Source organism: Erithacus rubecula (assembly GCF_903797595.1).
Source record: "Erithacus rubecula genome assembly, chromosome: 6".
Taxonomy (NCBI): Eukaryota; Metazoa; Chordata; class Aves; order Passeriformes; family Muscicapidae; genus Erithacus; species Erithacus rubecula.
In genome coordinates, this window is record NC_136688.1 from 27,069,635 (window position 1) to 27,089,003 (window position 19,369).

Genomic DNA, 19,369 nt, shown 5'->3' on the forward strand with positions numbered 1-19,369 from the left:
CTGCCATGCAGCACAGATACCCAAGCTAGTGCTGAGCTGAAGAACACTATCCATGCATTTGCTAGAACTAGACAAAAACTAAAATGGAAAAACTGCAAGTGGCAATGTGAGGCATGTTGGCTGACTCTCACAGGGTGCAGTGTCAGCTAAGACACTCTCTGAAGTACAGACAGGCAGTGCTTCACACAACTTTTGAACACAAATCTTTCTGAAGATGGCTTGAAAGCCTACACCAGATATTAATCCAGATTTAAAGGAATACTTTAAAATGCATTTTAATGGCCTTAGATTTGACAATTTCTATGCATTTGCATGCATTGTTTGATTCCTTTTGCAGTTTTGTAGACCTTCTTATTTGCTATTGCTACAGGTCAAGATACACAAGAGCTCACTTAAAACAGTTATCTAGCAGGCAATTAAAATCCAAGGTAATCTATTCCAGTATTACTCTAACTTGCAGCATGCCAGGTACTATGCTGGTACCACTGATCTTCTGACCTTGGAACTAAAACTGCTGGGCTAATGCCAGAAGCAGAAAGGCAACAGCCAGGGTAGCCCAGCACTGTCCCTAGGCATGAAGAAGAAGACTTTCAGCTCACATGCAGTGCTACTACTGCTATTAAATGCTCTACACGTGCAACTACAAACTCAGCAGAGCATTACACTGTGCCATGTAGGCACTGAGAGCTAAAGCTATAATAACAAATAAAATAAGTCCAAGGCAAAGGTCTGAGCATTGATCCATAACTGTCATGGTTTTGTTCAAGCTTACTAAGGGGCCATTGATGCACATGAGATCCCATGAGGCCAGGGACTGTTCCCAGCAAACAGCAGGAGTTTGAGCTGACCAGAGCCACTCTCAGGAGCAAAAAGCAGGCTGCAGACAAGTGCAGATGTAGCCCCTGCTTTCCTCTGAGCTGGCTCAAGCATCTCCAGCACAGCTTTACAGCTAGTTATAAATATATCTGTCCATAGCAGGTTGAAATCTAAAGCCCAAGGCAGCTTCTGCTCTGAACGCTACTAGAGATTTCTCGTGTGTTTTAAGACACCTTGCTCAAGGGCAACTGCATTTCCTTACTTCACAAAGTCAATGAGGTAAGAAACAAATGAATACACAGCACTGATATTACAGTAATGTCACATCAAAATACAAACCAATTAGTGCACATGAATAAATAAGTGCATGCAATGCAGAGCAGCATCACTATCATGCAACTATGCTGCACCACATTAGACATCTAGATGATTCTGTATTTTGCCCAAGATGTCCGATTTAGCTGGGCTTTGGTCCTTTCCAGCCCATGAAAACACAGACACAAATACAAAATACTTATCTGTTGTCCATATTGTAATTATCCTGCTTGATTAATTTCACTTTTATTTTAAATCAAGACAGGTAGAATCATCTAAAACTAAGTAAGGAGGAAGAGTGAGATACAAGGAAATCAAACTTCATCCCAAAAGTAATTGCTTCTGCCACTAGTAGAAACCATCTACAAAACCTTCCCCACAAAAATCCCTTCTTTCCTAGATGCAAAAAAGGAGATCAGATGATATTAACCTTACCAGAAGCAACAGCTTGCTACTCACATGTAATCACAAGACTGCACAAATCACTTGCATTCACAAGACAAGCAAAGGCCCTGAGAAGAGAGTCTGCTGAAAGCTGCATATGGCTATTAAACCAGTCCTTCTCCTTGCAGCCAAGTCTCTGACTGTCCAGTGTCTCAGAAGAGGTGACTGAGACCAGATGATCCATTCCCAAGGGACAGCTACATGCTGTAAGCTCTTCTCTGTTATCTTTCTGGTGGGGCAGAGTCAAGCAACTTTTTGGTACAACCATTCAGTGAGATAATGACAACAGCTGAATTTCAGAAGTAGCTTCATTAACACTCTATACGTTCATCTTAATGACATTCAACACTAATTAACATAATTATAAAGTGAAGAGCAGTGGCACTTCAATAGTATCCCAAGTCTTTGGTTCAAGATTTTGAACACAGGGATAATAAAACACTCTGACTTGCAACATTGGGTGCAGCTCCTAACCTGCTTGAAGCTGCAATGTATTTCAAGAGCTTTTGGCATCTCAGCTAAGTACTAAGTTGATAACAAAGAGAGGTTACAGCAAACACGATAGCTACTGCTATTAACATTTTTAAACCAACAGAACAGTCACTCAGCACTAACACTAGATTCAAAACAAAAAAAACACCACCACTTCAGAAAGAATTTTTCTGCCTGGCAAAAGAGCTTTGAACATCTGACACAAAGAGGTTTTTGTACTTCCTCCATCAGCAACAGGAAAACACAGTAATGCAGAAACCAGCCACTATTAAGGGGTATTTTACATTATACTACGTATACCATTACTTCACTTTCAAAAGTACTATTAAACACTAATAATTAATTACTTACTTGCAAGCACATAAAACCCACATACTGCTGCAGAGCAGTTTTTATTGCAACTTGTAAAATGCCACTGAAATAGCACTGTTTCACACATCCTCTTCTTTCCCCATGTAAAAACATGAAGGTGAAAAACCACACAAACAGGTACAACGTTTACAAAATCCTCATGTTACTTCTCTGTTACAAGGAATAAAGTTCTAATCTGTAGCTAAGTTTCAAAAAAGTATTAATTTAGGTCTGTTTTCTGACAGCTCCTGGGGAAAAAAAGCTAAACATTTTGGAGGAAAGCAGGATCCAAACTTAAGAAACTAGGCAGAACTTTAAGCATTAAGCTTCATTTATATTGAGTTGTGCTGATTTCTCTATCTTACTTGAAACAGATCTTCAACTCTCCTCTCACTTTTAAAGTTAGAAAATGAGACATCTCTAGACCCTTCTTTTATAAATTGTAACACTCAGGAAAAAAGGAAGAAGGGAGAGGCAGAAACAGATTATATCATTCACTTGCTCATATAGTTTTAGCTACAATATTTAAACACAAGTCAAAAATTGGCTTTCATCAGTACTGTTCTCTACCAAAAAGCATTAGCCATGCTAACTCTGGATGTTTCTGGATTGCTTTTACCCTCTCCAGCATCCCTGATGTTCACAACACTACCTTGCAATATGTTCCAAACAAGGCAGTAATCAAAGCATTACTTGATTTTAAATCTGTCCACCAGCTCTACGTTTTACCAATTATTTCAGGTTTGACCCTTGTTAATTCTAAATACTTCTTCCTATTACTCATAACTGAAAGATTAAATGGGATTTTATCTAAGAATTCCTTCAACTGCTCCTTAATTTTAATAATTGTATCAGTTTCTGAGATCTGTCTATTTAGCCCTAAGTCACTTAAGGCCCTGCTTCAAGAACATAAAGACACCTGTCACCTTAAGTTAGACTGCAACACATTTGGGAATATTTGATGACTACTATTAATTGCTTTGTAGGTTTTTTAAAGCAAAGTACAGGTTTACAAGAAACAAGGAACAGTTAAAGCTCTCTTCCCTCACCCAGTACTTCAGACATTTTTTATCTCTGGGAACTCTGTGCTTCTATAAGATGCAATGTTTACCCTGCCTATAACTATTTTTCATGTAGCCAGTTCCACACAACTGCAATTAAATGAATTAAAATGACTGCTTCCCCCTGCCTCCATTTTCAGGACTGATGCATTCTATGTCTCAGATAAAAAGCACATTCACAGTTGGTGCCCTTTTGCCCTTGACAGGCATAAAGTTGTTGACAGTTTGAGGCAAGTCATTATATTTAACATGCACAAACAAAAAGATACTTCAACAATGTAAGAATGGAAAACCTCGATTCAGTTGTTCAGTTATGTAAAGTACCAACTTATATACTAAAAAAATACATATAATGATGTCAACATCAGTAGATAATTACTAACTTCTGTTAAAATAACAATGATGAGCACCCTTGCAAGATTTAATAACTGCTCATTATCACATCTTGGTTTTACAGGAGATGTGCTTTAAATTACCAACAAATTTGAAAGTCTTTACTGCATCAACACCACATATACAAGTGATTAAATCTAGAATACACAGTACATTACTGCATGTTCACACCCAATCCCATAACTGTTGTCTGGAGACAGAATAATCTGTCCCTGTTCTCAAATGTTATCTAGTGTATTAATTAACCTTATTTCCAGCTGAAAATAAAAGTACAATAGTAAAGGATTAAAAAAAGTCCTGATGATTTCAGCACATGATAAAAACCCCTGTGACACTCTGCAGATCTTCTGGCTTTACCTAGACAGGAAGACAATTGTACAATAATGCAACAATTAACTTAAGGCTCTCATATTATTCCACAGTGCATATCTCACAGTTTAAACAGCAAAGTGGAAGTGTCTGTGGCAGGTAGTTCTCCAGATTACCACAAACACTCCTGTACAGGCAAACCCTAAAAACAAACACATCTTAATTTTTAAAAAAGCCTTTCAATTTGAAACAGATAATGTTTTAAGATGATATAAACCTTTTCCTTTTGTTTATATTAATAGAGGCATGCTAGCAAATATTCTCCCACCACCTCTGTAAGACAGTGCAATAAACAGTACTAGATCTGGGAATTCCCAGAGCTATGTCAAGTACGAGTCAATGACTACCCTGCTGGACAATGCAAAAGTCAAGGAGCGGGAGGGAGGTTAAACAAAACCAGAACAGACATTTGTCAATACTTCCCTCTTCAGAGACTGCAAAAGAAGGGCAAAAAAAGGGAAAGTGTCAAGGAAAAACAAACATCCAAGGAAAGTATAAACTATGCTAACAGCTTTTACAGAAGTATCTCCTTTTCTCCTCACTTCTAAATGTTTACTCCAGCAAAAGCTATGGGAAAGCATCGTGGTTCACTCTTTCTTCCAGCTGCTGTATGATCAATACAGTGCAGTCTATTGAACTATTTTATTCTGATTCATACAAGATGTTAAATACATTTAAAAAGTAGATAATCAGTGCCAGTATCACATCATTCATGAAGATATATTTATTTTCAAGGCATGAAAATGCTAAACCATAACTTTCCTCTGCACAATTATGCAGTTCTTCAGCACGGACTGAAAACATAAAATCCTATTTAAGCCCTTACAATTTGAAAAGAAAAATGCTCCCAGAAATCTCAAATGCATCCAGCAGAAGGAGAGAGGGACCTCTAGGATTTATCTGTTGAGGTCTAGTATTGTCGTTTATTTGACACATGCAAAAATGCTCCAAAAACAGTATCAGACATTTTAGCTCTTGAAAATTAAAAAAAAAAAAAAATAGATTGGTAATTCAGAATGTGAGGAGAGAAACCTTCTCTACAAAAACAAAAAGAGATCTTTAAACAGTTCAGAGGTAAGAACTGTAATGACTTTTATACAGCACTAACACATTTATGCCTGAAGTCATCACTCATTCTTTAATTTTTCAATATGCACATAAAGTTATGTTACACTTCAGAAATTCAAAAAAGAAAAAAATAAAGTCTGATCTTTGCCACAGTTTCTTCAGCAAGAGCAAATTTGGTTCTGCCAAGAGGCAAGTGTTCAAGATGTGTATGTTTCTGCTTCCATGAGTCTCTTGAGAGAAAATAAATAAGTACACACAGAACCCACTGCCCACTTGCCTGCCCAGATAAAGGACAGAGGCTTTCCTGTCACAGGTTTGCAACCTGAGAGCCACCAGCAGGGGTGCTGCTACCCCTGCACGAGACAAAACAGGCTGGTCACCAAAGGCAAAGTGTTTCCCATTAGTTAAAAAAAAAAAAAAAAAAAATTAAAAAAGGCTACTATAAGGATGGTTTCCCTTTTTGAAGTTGTTTAAGCTGTACCTACAATAGCATTTCCAACACCAGTGCCCTTTGAGGAGCCCTCCAGCTTTCCCCAGCTAGCAGCCTGCAGAGCCCACAGAGGTTTAACCCCAGAGTCCAAACTCCACCAGAGCAGGGCTGGCTGCCACATTGCTCCCAGTGGCTCATGGCTTTGTCCCGTCAAGCTTTAAAAGTCTCCAGTGATGGATCATCACCAGACACTCTGGAGTGGTCTGTTAAATGCTTTGTCACTCTCTGAATGATTTATTTTAATTTCTATAGGGTTTCTGGTGTGCATAAACTGGAATTATCTCAGAGGAAACTAAGCTAAAAATCCCTGCACAGAAGTCCACCAAATGTGACCCAACCCTTAATGGGCACAGAGGTCCAAGCCAACAAACCACATCTGTGTTGGGAACATTCAATTCAGGAGACCAGACTAAATTATCTCTGAAGTAAAATTATACTCAAATAGAACATGTTATGAACTGGTAGAGCCCATGTCTACTCTGCCAAATTATTTGCTATAGTAAGACCAATTGACAAAACCATGCATATATATAAACAGCAATTTTGAAATCAAATTAAAGCACTTCTTGAAACAAAAAGAAAAAAAAAGTAAAAACCAGGAAATAACCTCTCTCATAAACATCAATCATCATATATCTGTACCAAATACTTCCAATGACCATGTGAATTTTGAGTGAGCAAGTAAGACCAGTACCTTATAATAAAAACAAAACAAAAAAAAATTGAAATCATTTGAAAAAGTTCCAAGAACAATGTAAAAATGTTCTTGGGGCTAAGCTGTGGTGCTTAGTAGCTTGCTGGGGTTAAACCACAGTAATCTTTGGTCAAATATACGAATGCTTGTATTAAAAGTATGAGCACCAACAAGAAAACCCAAGAGATGTATCAAAGCTGCTGATGTGAACAACTGGCATACAGAAAGTTCTGCCACCACAGCAATAGTTTTACAGATATTATCTGCCACTCTTTAAAAAAGTTCTGTATTAATCCTATTTCACATCAGCATACAATAAGCCTGTCATTATTTATTCAAAAGTCAAAAGACAATTGATTTAGCTGATGATGCTGTAAAACGCATCATGACTCAAAGTCAGAGAACAGAACCATGCTACAAAAGCAGCCCTTGGCACCTCCTGGAACCCCATCACCCACTGCACAGAGAAGGCAGCAAGGCAGGCTACAGAGTAAAGGAAGATGCTTGTTAATTTCCCCCACCCAGAAAAGTAAACCTTAAAATCCATAAAATAATCCAGCCAAGTACATTAAACATAACTAGATCCCAGAGGCTGATCCAACAGGCAACTTTTATCCAAGTTATGCTCAACTTATGACCCATACCTCCTAGCAGCATGGAAGAAGAATTTGTTTCCTGATGATTTTGGCTAGTTTAGGTTTTTTAATCCACTATAACATCACAAGTCAGGAAAAATAGAATATATTTTAGGGTTAACTGAAGAAGCAGTCACTAAATTGAAAGTCCATGTTAAAGCACAAGTTCAGAGTCAACACATATCACAGCTGCAGTAATAAAGTCAGAACCAGTCTCTCTGAGGTTTATGTGAGTATTTTGAGGTACAAATCCTGTTACCTCAAAAGGTAAATAAACAACACAAAACTTAAACACCTCCAAAAGCTATTTGAGCACTGAAGGTAAAACCATATGGATTAAAGAAGAACAATCCAACTTTAAACCAGCAATATGATACATGCCAATAGCTTCTCTAAGTTTTAAAAACCTATAAAACTTGGTCTTCAAAAATCATTCCACTAATCTCTACAATCTACCTGAAGAAAGCATTCTTGCCATTCTACAGAGCCTAAGACCAAAAGTAAACGAGTATTAAAGCATTAACAAAAAATTCAAAGTGCCTCTCAGGCCTAGGCATGAGCCACTAGTCCAAGTAACAACTCTTCCTTCTCTAGGATACACTTTTCTAAAAGTTGCTCTACACAGCCATGCATTTTTAAGGAACTGGATTTCTCTTGAGAAGAGACATCCATCCACTATGCAGGGAACAAGAGCTATGACTACTGCACTGCAGCAGCCAGCACCAGCTGAAACAGTATGAAGAGCTTTGCAGGACTCCACTCACAGACTCAGACCCTTGAAAGAACCAGGACAAATACTTGGTTAGCAATCATACAATTCAACAGCTATCAAGATCATGAAAAGTGTTCTGTCTCTGCATTCAAAAGAAGTGCTCTTTAAAACAGGCTTCCAGAAAGAACACAAAGGCATGTAAATGCTTAGCCTCACTTAACACTTAACATAAAAGACGTGGCAGACTCTAAATCAAATACCTCACCCAGTAAACTGTGCCACAGAATTCAGTATTAAAGAGACTGAGACAATGACATAATTTAACTTTACATATGCAAAAAGAAGACATCTAAAACCATTTTATCTGCTAACTCATATTCAAAAACACAGTTAAAAAAACCAAACAGTTCTAGTCTCTGCAACTCCTAACGGGTTTCCCAAAGTTCAGAGTGCAAAACTACTATCAAAGCTAACAGCAAAACTGCTACAGACTGTGTTAGTCTTGTGCTGCCAGCTGCATAAGAATGAAAAATCAAAAATTATAGTCATTCAGCCTCACCAATGACCATAATCTGTAGGTTTACAATCAAGCCTTAGGTTCATCACTGCTGGTAAAGCTGCACCCCCAAAAAACATTGATTGCCTTTCATTAGAGAATATGCCAAGTCTCACCAAGTCATCAAATCCCTCTGCAGTTGAGAATCCTCATTCACATATTACACTGAACTCCTGTGAAATATAAAGCTTAAGACTATTTAAAAGCTGCAATTTAGAGAGATATCCTTGAAATCAAGTCACTGAAGTCAAATCTCCCCGGAAACATAAAATACAGAACAATGTAACTTTTTTCACTCACAGAAAGATACTGAACATATGATTAATTTTACATGCCAAATCAACAAAATCCTTACCTAGCAGTTCTTAAAATTATGTGTTTGTACTGATAAAAGAAATAACTGCACTTACCATTGCAGTATTCCTGTCAAAGTTTAACAAATGGCTTTCAGAATAAATGAATAAAATAAAAATCTAAAGTATAGATAAAGAAGCAAACAGAGCAAAGATATGAAAAAATTAAGATAATTCAATCAGGTCTTACTGAATTTTTAAATATTTAAATTAAAGAGCTGGGGAGAAATAAAAGCAATCTGCCTGAAGCCAGGAAAGCCAAGGAAACAACAGATCAAAACTGTTTGCCAACCAGCCAACACTTAGGGTCAATGAGAATAAATTTCAAAATCTGAAAATGTCAGCATTAGGGAAACCAACTTGTGTGACTGAAATTGTGATGAAGGCAGAAGCTCTGCTTCTTTACCCCAGTAGGGCATCCAGGATTTCTAACCAGTAAGAACTCAATAGCTTGCAGCAACCCCCTTGCTGAAGGGATTAAACTACTGATATGGAGAAAACTGTTCCTTTTTCTTCTCTACAATAGACATACTATAGGACAAAACAGAGGAATAGAAAAGAACTTTAACTGGGCCTCAACCCACTCTCTTACTAGACTACCTCACATCTTCCCAATGTATTTCTAAAATTATGACCTTCCTGAAATGCAAAATAACCAGCTGGAATATTCTGTGATCTTAAGTTTTGTTCTCCTAGCTTAAAACTAAAAAATGCCCCCATAGTAGCAAATCTAATAGTTCTGAAACAAACATTTTAAAGGATATATTTGAGACAGATTTACAAAACTGAGAAGACAGTAAGAGCTACATAAGAACAAAATGCTCCCAAAGTGCCAGCAGAATGCTTATAAGTATAATGAAAAAAAATATAATTCCATTGAAAAGCTCCAAAAGGGGGAATAGGCCACATTTGGACATAGTTTTTAAAACAAAAGCTACCCAAAAATTAATCCCAAACTTTAAAATAACATTTCAGAAAAATATGAGAGTGAGAACAAAAAAGCTCTTCAAGCCTAGAAGCAATGATGCACAACTGGACTACAGTAATACCTTTCATTATAGAAAAAATAGATCATGAATTGCACATCCCCATATTAAGTCCTCACTCCGGGCTGCAGCTCCACCCTTTCACAGGTCTGTGTCAGTGCCTGCCTCTACACCTGCTAGCCTTTTTCATCAAGCAAATTTTTGCAGCCCTACAATAGTCAGAGCTGACATTCCATTTTGTTTCTGACTTCATGATCTAAGAGGTTTTATGAACCACAACTGAAAGCTAAGTATGCCTATCCCAAACAGCAATGATGAAACTAAGCATTTTATTAGCATCAGTAATACCTTCTTAATGCAATGTTGAGCAACTAAGTGCACATCCTTTAATCAACTGGCCATAAATAAACACTTAAAATGGTGCAAAAATCTTCTGTCCCTAGCTTCTTATCACCAAAATGAGACATAGCACACATATAAAAACATTCAATCAAGAAAATTCTCTTTTCTAGTTTTACCTAAATAGAACCTATGGGGTTATTTGGAAACAAAAGAAAAAACTACTGTGAAGTTCCCACACTGTTTCTATATTAATAACTGGTAGTGCATCTGATGGCCTAAGGCATAAGAACCTTGACATTGAAACACAACTCAGAGATCTCTACGATTACAATTGCCACAAACTTCTACCTTAATAATTTCACATCTCTACCACCACTTCAGCTGAAGGAGAATGGAGACTAGCAATACATTCCAAGTAAATAGCAACCAAACTCTCCAACTGAGAGCACAGATACTTGCTACCCAGTTAGTACCTGCAGCAAAAACTCTTTTCCCTTTTACAAAAATTATGCCTTAATTTAAAGGAAACAAGTGCTTAATTCCCACAGTTAGAAAAAGAAATCAAAATGATCAATCAAAATCCCATCATGAAAGGGCTGCTTTCTAAAGAAAACACCAATCTTGGTTCATCCACACAGATCTGGAACATAATGAAATCTGACACCTTTACTCTGAAGACAAATTTGCATTGTATTATCAACTAGGGCTCCGTGCTCACAGATGCACTTCATTCAGCATGCAGTAACGGGTTCATTAAAGCAGCATCACTCACATTTTTTAAAGCGATTTTGCAGGCAAAATCTTTAAACACGACTTGGTAAGCAGTATTATTAAAAAAAAAAAAATATAAAAAAGCCTCTGTTTTATTTTACGGGTTAAAGTGTGCCTTCTCAATCTAAAGCATACAGATGTTGTGGCCAAGGTTATACAAGGAGATCTTCATTAAGTTGAGCAATTCCCATTTTGTGTCGCTGCTCTACCAGATATGAATGAGTGCATTCCTCATTACATGAACCGAAGCTGCATCACAGCTATCCAGTACAAGTAATACAGTTATTTTGAAATATAGCATGAGAACGCTAACATAAGGACTTCATGCAATATAAAACACGGGAAGAGCAAACAAACTCGGCTTTGGAAGGTAGTCGCCTTCTCATCTACCTTTCCTTGCTTCTCCGCCTCCTCCTTCCCCTTATGATTCAATTTAAGGCATTCCCCGTTTTCGCACTTTTCCAGGCTCCCAGAGAAGAAATCAACCATCCGCAAACATTTTGTTCCTCCACCCCGCCTCCTCGTGAGCAGGGCATTCAGAACATCCCCACCGCACTGCCCCCAAATCACTTAATTGTTATCACTGCTGCGGTCTCAGCACCGGCTCGGAACAAAACCAGTCCCACTACACCCTCGCTGGCTATAAAAAGTAAAGAAGTGGGGGGGGGGGGGGGAAGTAAAAAAAAAAAAAAAACCAAAAAGAAAAAACAAAAAACGTAAGTGCAACTTACAGAGGCGAGCAAGAAAGAGACAAGTTATCTAGCGAGGCGAGGAGGCGAGCGGCGTGTGCCGCTCCGGGCCGCGGGCAGCGCGTCCCCCGCCGCAGGGCGCCCTCGGCGCGGCCGCCTCCGCACGGGCGGGCAGCGCGGGAGCCGCCGCCGCGGAGTGCAGCGGGCCGGGCCGCCGCCGCTCACCGCCGCCTCCGGCCGCGCTGCTCCCGCTCGGGGCTGCCTTTCCTGCGGAGAAAAAAGACACAAACCCGGAACCTAGCAGCCGGCACGGCTCGCTGCAGGAGGACCCGCGACCGACCCGCCGCCCCCGGGGCGCTGCGGGCAGGCGCCCCCCGCCCGGCTCTGGGCGCTGAGGCGGGAGGCAGCTCACAAGGCCACTTTCACCCGGACCCCGCTGCCCTCGCCCCGTTAAGCCCTGTCGGGCTGGGAGCCGCTACCCTTCCCCCGCACGCACGCCCACCCGCACGCACACCCCTTCGGCCGGCGGCACGGCGGCTCCCTATGGCAGGCTCCGCGGCAGGAAGGAGGGGGCGCGGCGCGCAGCCCGCCCCGGCTCGACGCTCCCGCTCGCAACTCACCCAACAAAGTTGCTGCGGCGGCTGCCGGCTGGGCTCCGCTCCGCTCGCTGGGCTGGGCTGGGCTGAGCGCGGCGCTCCCCGCCCGCGCAGCCCGGGATGAGCTCACCCCGCGCCCGCCCCGCCGCGCTCCGCCCGCCGCCGCTCTCGCGAGAGGGGCCGCCCCGCAGCCCGCCCGCGCCACGGCGGCGTTCCCATGGCAACAGCCAAGCGCCGGGCCCAGCGGGCGGCCCGGGCCCGCGCCGAGCGCCCTGCCTTGCCGTTCACTTCTTACCGTTTTGGTATTTACGTCACTTTCCGGCCTCCCGGAGACCTGTAGGGAGAAGGTCACTGTAGTGCTAACACAAAGTTACATCCTACCATACGAACAGTATATCCCGAGCTCTTTTGCTGCCAGTCAAATTAAAATGGATTCTCCCTTAGATACCCATCACAGATAACAAATTAAAGATGTGAGAAGCACATGTAAAAAACCAGCATACGTCAACATCACCCCTTGTTCTGCAGGAACACTGTTCTGTTTTCAAATGGCCAGAATTTTGAAAACAAGCTGTGGGAAGCACATTCCAGATACTATGCTAGTGGTTGTTACCGTCCTTGGCTTGGCAGAACGCTAACAATCTCAGTTAAACCACTTTAAGTGAAGCTTTCCCTGAAATTAGGACACAGTGATTTGGACTGGCGGCGTTCCAGCAGCGTGCAGCCTGGTGATAGCTGGAGCGAGCGAGCTGTGGTGAGCAGCTGCTCTGCCGCAGAGATGCTCGCTGCACGCCCCATTCATGGCCAGGAGTGTCCGCACAGCAGACACCAGCAAAACTTACTCATGGATCCATGCGGCTTGACACTTCCTGAAAATGTTCCTTACTGGTCTTCAGTACTGATGTTTAAATATCATAGTGTTTGGTACTGTAAAAATATCTGGATTTTCAGAGAGCAATCACTCTTTTACAGGTTCTTGAAGTCATGGCTCTTGTAGGTGTTATGGGATCAGAAAAAACAATCCTGATGTCGTTTTCCTGGAAAGAAGAAGAAATATTATGGATGAACAAAGAACTGATCCTAGTGCTGCTCTGGCACGGAATGAAAAGTAGAATTGACATGATATAAAAATCAGGAACATTTTAAATATGCTTATCTTACATCACCCACCTGAAGTGATTTTTTACTTTTAAAATATGTATGGTATTTTGGGGAGTTTTTTTATGGAAATGAAAACTTTTTTATTGGCTGCTAGAGCCCCAGTCCTATAAAGGGAAGTCCAAAGAGACTTACAGGCCTCAGGTTCATACACACAGCAGCACTGGATGTGACTGCAGCATTAGGAACTGTGGTGCGCAATTACTGAATTTGCCTTCATCAGAGGAATTTAGATCGTGAGGTTCTGGCTTGCAAGTTCTTTAATGAGGTTAATGAGGCTAGCACATTCTCAAATGGTTTGTATGATCTTCCTTCACACACTGCTGCTGTGTCAGATCTTCAAACGAGGAAGACATTCAGAAGGGGCACACAGGGAGGGAGAGGCTCTGACACCAAGCACCAGCCCAAGCCTCTGTGCTGTCTGCACACACCCTTGCCTGCAGTCCAGCCAGGAGCTCCTGGGCCCCTGCAGTTTCTCCCTGAATCCCAGGCCTGAGAGGTTGACATCTGGTACTGCAGGGGTCCCGTGTGAAGGCTGCTGGTGTGAGATGCTGTTCTCAACACATTCTCCCTGTTGCATGATTCTCCCCATCTAGAGCTGTGATTAGGGGGATCAGCAGCACTCAAGAAAAATATGTGTTCTCACAGGTATCAGGATATCCAGAACTCATGTGTTTTCTTTCTGTGGAAGTACAAACTTCTCTGTGTCTTTATAGTAAGCCGTTATTAATTAGGCTTGGGGAGAGGAGAGGAGAATTTAGAGTTTACCTCTGGCCTATGTGAAAAAGTCATCAGCAGAGCTGATCTAAAATAAGAGGGTTATCAGGAGGTTTACTCCAAAATAGTTATCTTGCCTCAATAATGCACATCTAATTCCAGAACAAAAGGACTCTCTTCTCCTTTATAGAACACTCACACACCAGTCTCTGCTTGACTACCTGTTACAGAATGAAGGATGCACAGCTGGTTTCCCTGTGTAGAGACAAGCCTCAAAAGCTCCAATGATTTTTGAATGTCAACCCTTCTTCAGCCACTGATGTTCTGTGTTACCATAGGCAAGTCACTTAATTTATGTTTTGTTTTGTCCTTTAAACAAAAAGGGAAAATGATACAGTTATTTACCTTAGAAGAACAATATGAGTGTAAATTAATTAATATTTATGTTGCTCTATGAAGATTTGACTTTTTGAAAGGGTAAGTAGTAGGACTGTTTCTAGAGCTGGCTGGAGCTACTGGGAGCACAGGGAAAATCTGACTAAGAACCTGAACCACCCTGAAACTGAGTGAGTAATTTATTCATTGATGAACAATGAACATGTGAAAGTTTGTATCCAGCACCTCCTTCCAAGAAGCATTACAATTTGGATATACAACTCCCCAGAAGATTAGATGAAGCAATTCACATAGTGATGATTTGATAGAGCCCAAGATCAGTGCATTCCAGGATATTCATGTTCTCAGGAAGTCTCTATATGTGGGGAAGGCTTTAGGTGTTTTTTAGCATTATGACCCTGGGGATTGGAGGACTGTCTTTGATATGGATCATTTCAGTGATCCAGTTTACAGCACATAAACAGTTATACTGCCATAAGGAAAGGCCAGTTTTGCTTTGAGGCACTGGGGACAAGAGGCAACTTCTTTAGTCAGTGTTGGCAGGAAAGGCAACATCTTCTGCACTATAACTTCTGTGGTTTTTTTCTGTTTTTTTCACTCATCAACAGGCCTTTTCTGACATCGAGTAGATATAAACACTCCTTCCCTTCACCAGTTATAATTCTAGGCAACTCATACAGTCATTTGAACTCTCTAAGGGACTTCAGAGGCATTTTAAAACAATTCTCTCTGCAGCTTACAAGAATTCATCCTGAAGTAAATCTGTTCCATTTAATTGGCACGGGTAATTACTAATAGGGCATAAAAGTATTTGAAGTCATTAAAACTCAATGTGAGAAATACACATTAGCTAGAAGCATGGAAAAATGTATTTTTTTATAAATGCAAGGAAATGTTTCAGACTTTGGTATATATAACATAGCAGAAATATTGAAGGATTTATCTCAAAAGGGATTTGGAAAGAAAGCATGCAGGAGCATTTGCAACAAAGCAGCACATGGAGCAAAGTGCACAGGTGAGCCTGAAGGCTGGTGCAAAGGGATTGTCAAGTAGAAAGTACAAAATGAAATGATCAGTGTCAACTCTGACAGGCCAGAATTGTGACCTCTCAGCTGTGGGCTCACAGAGGCACCCAACCACATTGCAGCTTCCTCTTGCCAAGCCTGTCTGTCCTGCTTCGCAGTCAGCAGCCTCTTTCTCACAATTTGCAAGGATCTGTTATTCTTATGCATTTCTATGGTCTGCCAAACCACTGGAATAGAGAAAAAAGCCCAGAAACTGTACTAATGGGAGCCACTTAGGACCTAGACAGCTGTAGATTCCTCAGAAAAGAATTGCAAAAGACACATTCAGAACATGTCTCAAGTCTGCCTTTACAGAGGCATGTACATAGCCATTAACTTTATGAATCAGGAAGGCTTTTCAATAATAAAGGCACAGTTAATAACTTCAGCTGAAAGTTTCTTTTGTAAAAAAAACCCACATTTTATTTGGATGAACATCAGAATACTTAAAAATATTATTTTGATGTTACCTTTTGGTTTTAATTTAGTACCTGGAGCAAGAACACAGCTGGTTAGACCAATATACAGTAATTCAGCATAATGTGTCAAGTAGTCATAGTACTATAGGCTTAGGAGAAAGTGCAAAAAAAGGGAAGGAAAATTAGAAATTTTCCTTGCCTGACAAGAAAGTAAATCAAAAGGGACTTTTCTGGACAGAGGGTTCTTGGTTTCAAATTTGCAAGTGATGTGATACAATGTCAGCCATTAAATCATAACATTCAAATATTTTAAAACAACATAAGCAGAATTTCACTGCTTTGTTTAATAATTTATTTAATTTATTTAATAAAAAACTCCCTTCCTGTGTATTAAAATATTAGGGATGAAAATTCAAATACTCAAAAGTAATAAATCCCAAATACCATCTGCTTATACCTTTATTTCAAATTTCTTGGGCATAGACACTCCATAATATGAATTGCAATTACATGATTTTATAATTTTCTCCCCAGTTTTTCTGAAGCCTGGAAAATCAGAGTGCAGCTCCACGCCTTCCTTTCTGCTGACTGTTGTTCTCTAGCCCTGAAGACAGGTGGATGTGTTGCCAACTAGGTTGATCTGGAGTGTTCATCAGAACAGAATGTTTCACAAACAGCAACAAATTCATTTTTACCCCTTTCCTGTTAGGTGATATTTTTATCCCCATTTTATAGATTGAATTGCTAGCACTTGGCTTTCCAACGTGGTTAGGAAGGGATAGCTCTTCTTTTCCAGAAGCACATGTCCTCAGGAATTAATTTGTAATTATGAATACTTTTGCAAATCAAGCCCCAGTTTCCCTGGAGTAAGAATTAGGCAACACAAGATGGCATACACAGGCACTGCTAATGGAAGAAGTAGATCTGTTTACTCTACACTCTGCTCCTTCTTCCTCTTGGTTGCCTGTTCCTGCCCCTGTGCTGCCCCAACCTTTGTGCTGCACAGATGTTCATGTGACTGTACAGCCAACTAACTCAGAGACCTGCTCCAGCTAGAAACTAACCCAGCAGGAAAAATAACCACTAGCATTCAGACAGATCAGTTTCCTGATCCAGTTTAGACTGTGGCCTCATAAATGTTTGATGCAGGATAGGACAAAATACAGGAACAGAAACAAACAGCCAAGAGGGCAGGTAGGTAGGATTTCTTCACTCAATGGCAGGGTCAGCTTGCTCTGGGTAGAAGTATTTGTTGAACCTCAGAATTAGGGGCACAAACATATCAAGAACTAGACTTGAAAGGAAAAGACATGACTGCAAGAGAGTGTGGTACCAGTGGAAAAGACACAATTTCAGTTCAGCTGCCCTTTTACCTTGAGACTACTGAACTCTTTCTTTTTTGACTGCCTGTTTCCCTTCCCTTCCTTCTCTGTGCGACTGTTGTTCATTGATAGGACTAAACACTGAGTTCAAATGTAATATTTAATTGGCAACTCTTCATAGCTCTTCTGAGCACAATGTAGAAAAGGAAGTCCATTTTATTCTGCAAATGAGTGTAATGTTTAAGACAAGTGAGCTGGAAGCAGGAGATGTGGTTTGATTCTTGCCCCAGGGATTGTTTCTATGTTTTTTGAAGAACACGTTCTGGATGATGTTTGTGTAAAGTCCAAAGTGTCTCAGTACTGGCTTTTATGCTCTGACACCAGAATCCTTCCTTTCTTTCCTGGGTAATGGCAAAATTTCAGCAGTAGTCATGGAGAACATTCCCACCATGAACAGCTTGCAATAGCATGCTTGTAGCATTTGTCTAGGAAGTAGAACATGTAGTTGGAGATTGATGCAGACCAGAAAGAAACACAACCCAAGTGCTCTGTATTCAGGGAAAGTTTAGTCCAGGCAGCAAAGAGCAGCACCCCTTCTGTTGGCAACACCTCAAAATGAAAGAGTGCCCTCTCATTTCTACTTGTAACAAGCATTTCTCTTCAGCAAAGGGTTCTGGGCTGTCCATGCTAAGGAATGTAGGTATCTGCTAGTCTTATCTTGGATTTTAACAGTAGATTCATTTCAAAGGGGAAGAAAACAAAACCCAGTATCCTTATAAATTTCTAGAAAGCTTGAGTAACATTCTTAAATAAATTTGAGTGATTAATTCTGAAGAAAATATAAAATAAAAAGCCCTCAGATACATTTCCATTTTGTTTTTCCATAATCCAAGGTGACTATTTTTTAAAGTATTTTATACACAATTAGTCTGAAATATGGTTTTCTAGCTCTCCGTTTTCTGAGCAAAATATAGAATGACACAGTTATTAACCTTTCGGAAACCTCTCCTACACACAACAGAATTAAATTCTACAGAAAACTGAATAGCATTGGGAGAAATTCCAAATGACTTACCACTCATTTGTTTGATGGATAGTTGGGCTAGCTATTGCTTTTTACAGAGCTGCCAATCACTGAGAGTGCTGGGATATGTTCCGAGAACTCTCTTAGAATCACAAATTGCAGTCACAGGATTCCATGGTTTAAATTATTATGGAAGAAACAGTTACATTGCATGCGAAGAGATGATACTGTTACCACAAGAGGATAATATTGTGGTGTCAGCAGCTTCCACTTTTCAGCAGAGTAAGTTGCTTCTTTCAATATGACATTCAGAGATATTATTTGTTTGGAAGGCTGTTCTGTCTGAGGATTTCAGTTCTGATGTTGAAACTCCAGCTGAGATCACCATATTAGATTGAGAGGGAAAATTGTTGTATCAGTTTGTTTATTCTGCATTTGGCAACTCTCTAAATACTCAGTTTCATTCTTTCCATAGCAAAGGGTGTTAGTCACTCTGTTGTTTGTCTGAGGATTTCATATAGCAGGAAGAAGAGGGGAGAAAACACTTCGTGATTTTTGAAGTCCAAAAACTAACAAAAAGATTGTAGAGCATGGCTAAACTGTGAAATTGTTTTCCATGCTATTTTGAAAGAGCTGAGCCACCTATAATTACTATACCTATTATAAAAGTAAATTTATACTCACAGAGTAGATTAATTCAATGAATTAATTAATAATTAATAATTATGCTGAATAACTATACTTCTGTTTTGGTTATTCAGTTCCTCATCCTAGATCATCCTAGATCTAGGCTTATCCTAGATCTCCATGGGTCAATAGATTTATTTTTTTTTTTTAGATCTCAGGCTTGAATTCTACCATTTCTGCTGGGAATAGTCCTTCTCATGTTGTGTCCACTCTGTTCAAAAGAAAGATGTGGATGGGAGGGAGAGGTATGGAAATCAAAATTTCCTCTCCTCTGGCATCCATTCCACAGGGCTTCCACAGAGAGTGTGATTGCTCCAGCCACCACCCTTTTATGTGTAGGTTCTGATTGGCCTTTCTGCTTCCACTGGGTCTGAAAACCTTGATGTGGAATTTAGAAGGCTACTTAGAAGTGACTGATAAATTAAGATCTCCTAAGACCACCTTGTGCC

At 40.2% G+C, this 19,369-nt stretch overlaps 1 protein-coding gene across 2 annotated transcripts in view; it reads right to left on the reverse strand.

Annotated features, from left to right (window-relative positions):
- The window catches only part of SIPA1L1 (signal induced proliferation associated 1 like 1), a 198,056-nt gene extending 185,778 nt beyond the window's left edge, over positions 1 to 12,278 (reverse strand). For both annotated transcript variants that reach the window (XM_079309827.1, XM_079309822.1), the window contains exon 1: positions 12,158 to 12,278. The gene's annotated coding sequence lies outside the window, so the exon portion shown is untranslated. The remainder of the gene's footprint in view (positions 1 to 12,157) is intronic.
- Positions 12,279 to 19,369: the final 7,091 nt, after the last annotated feature.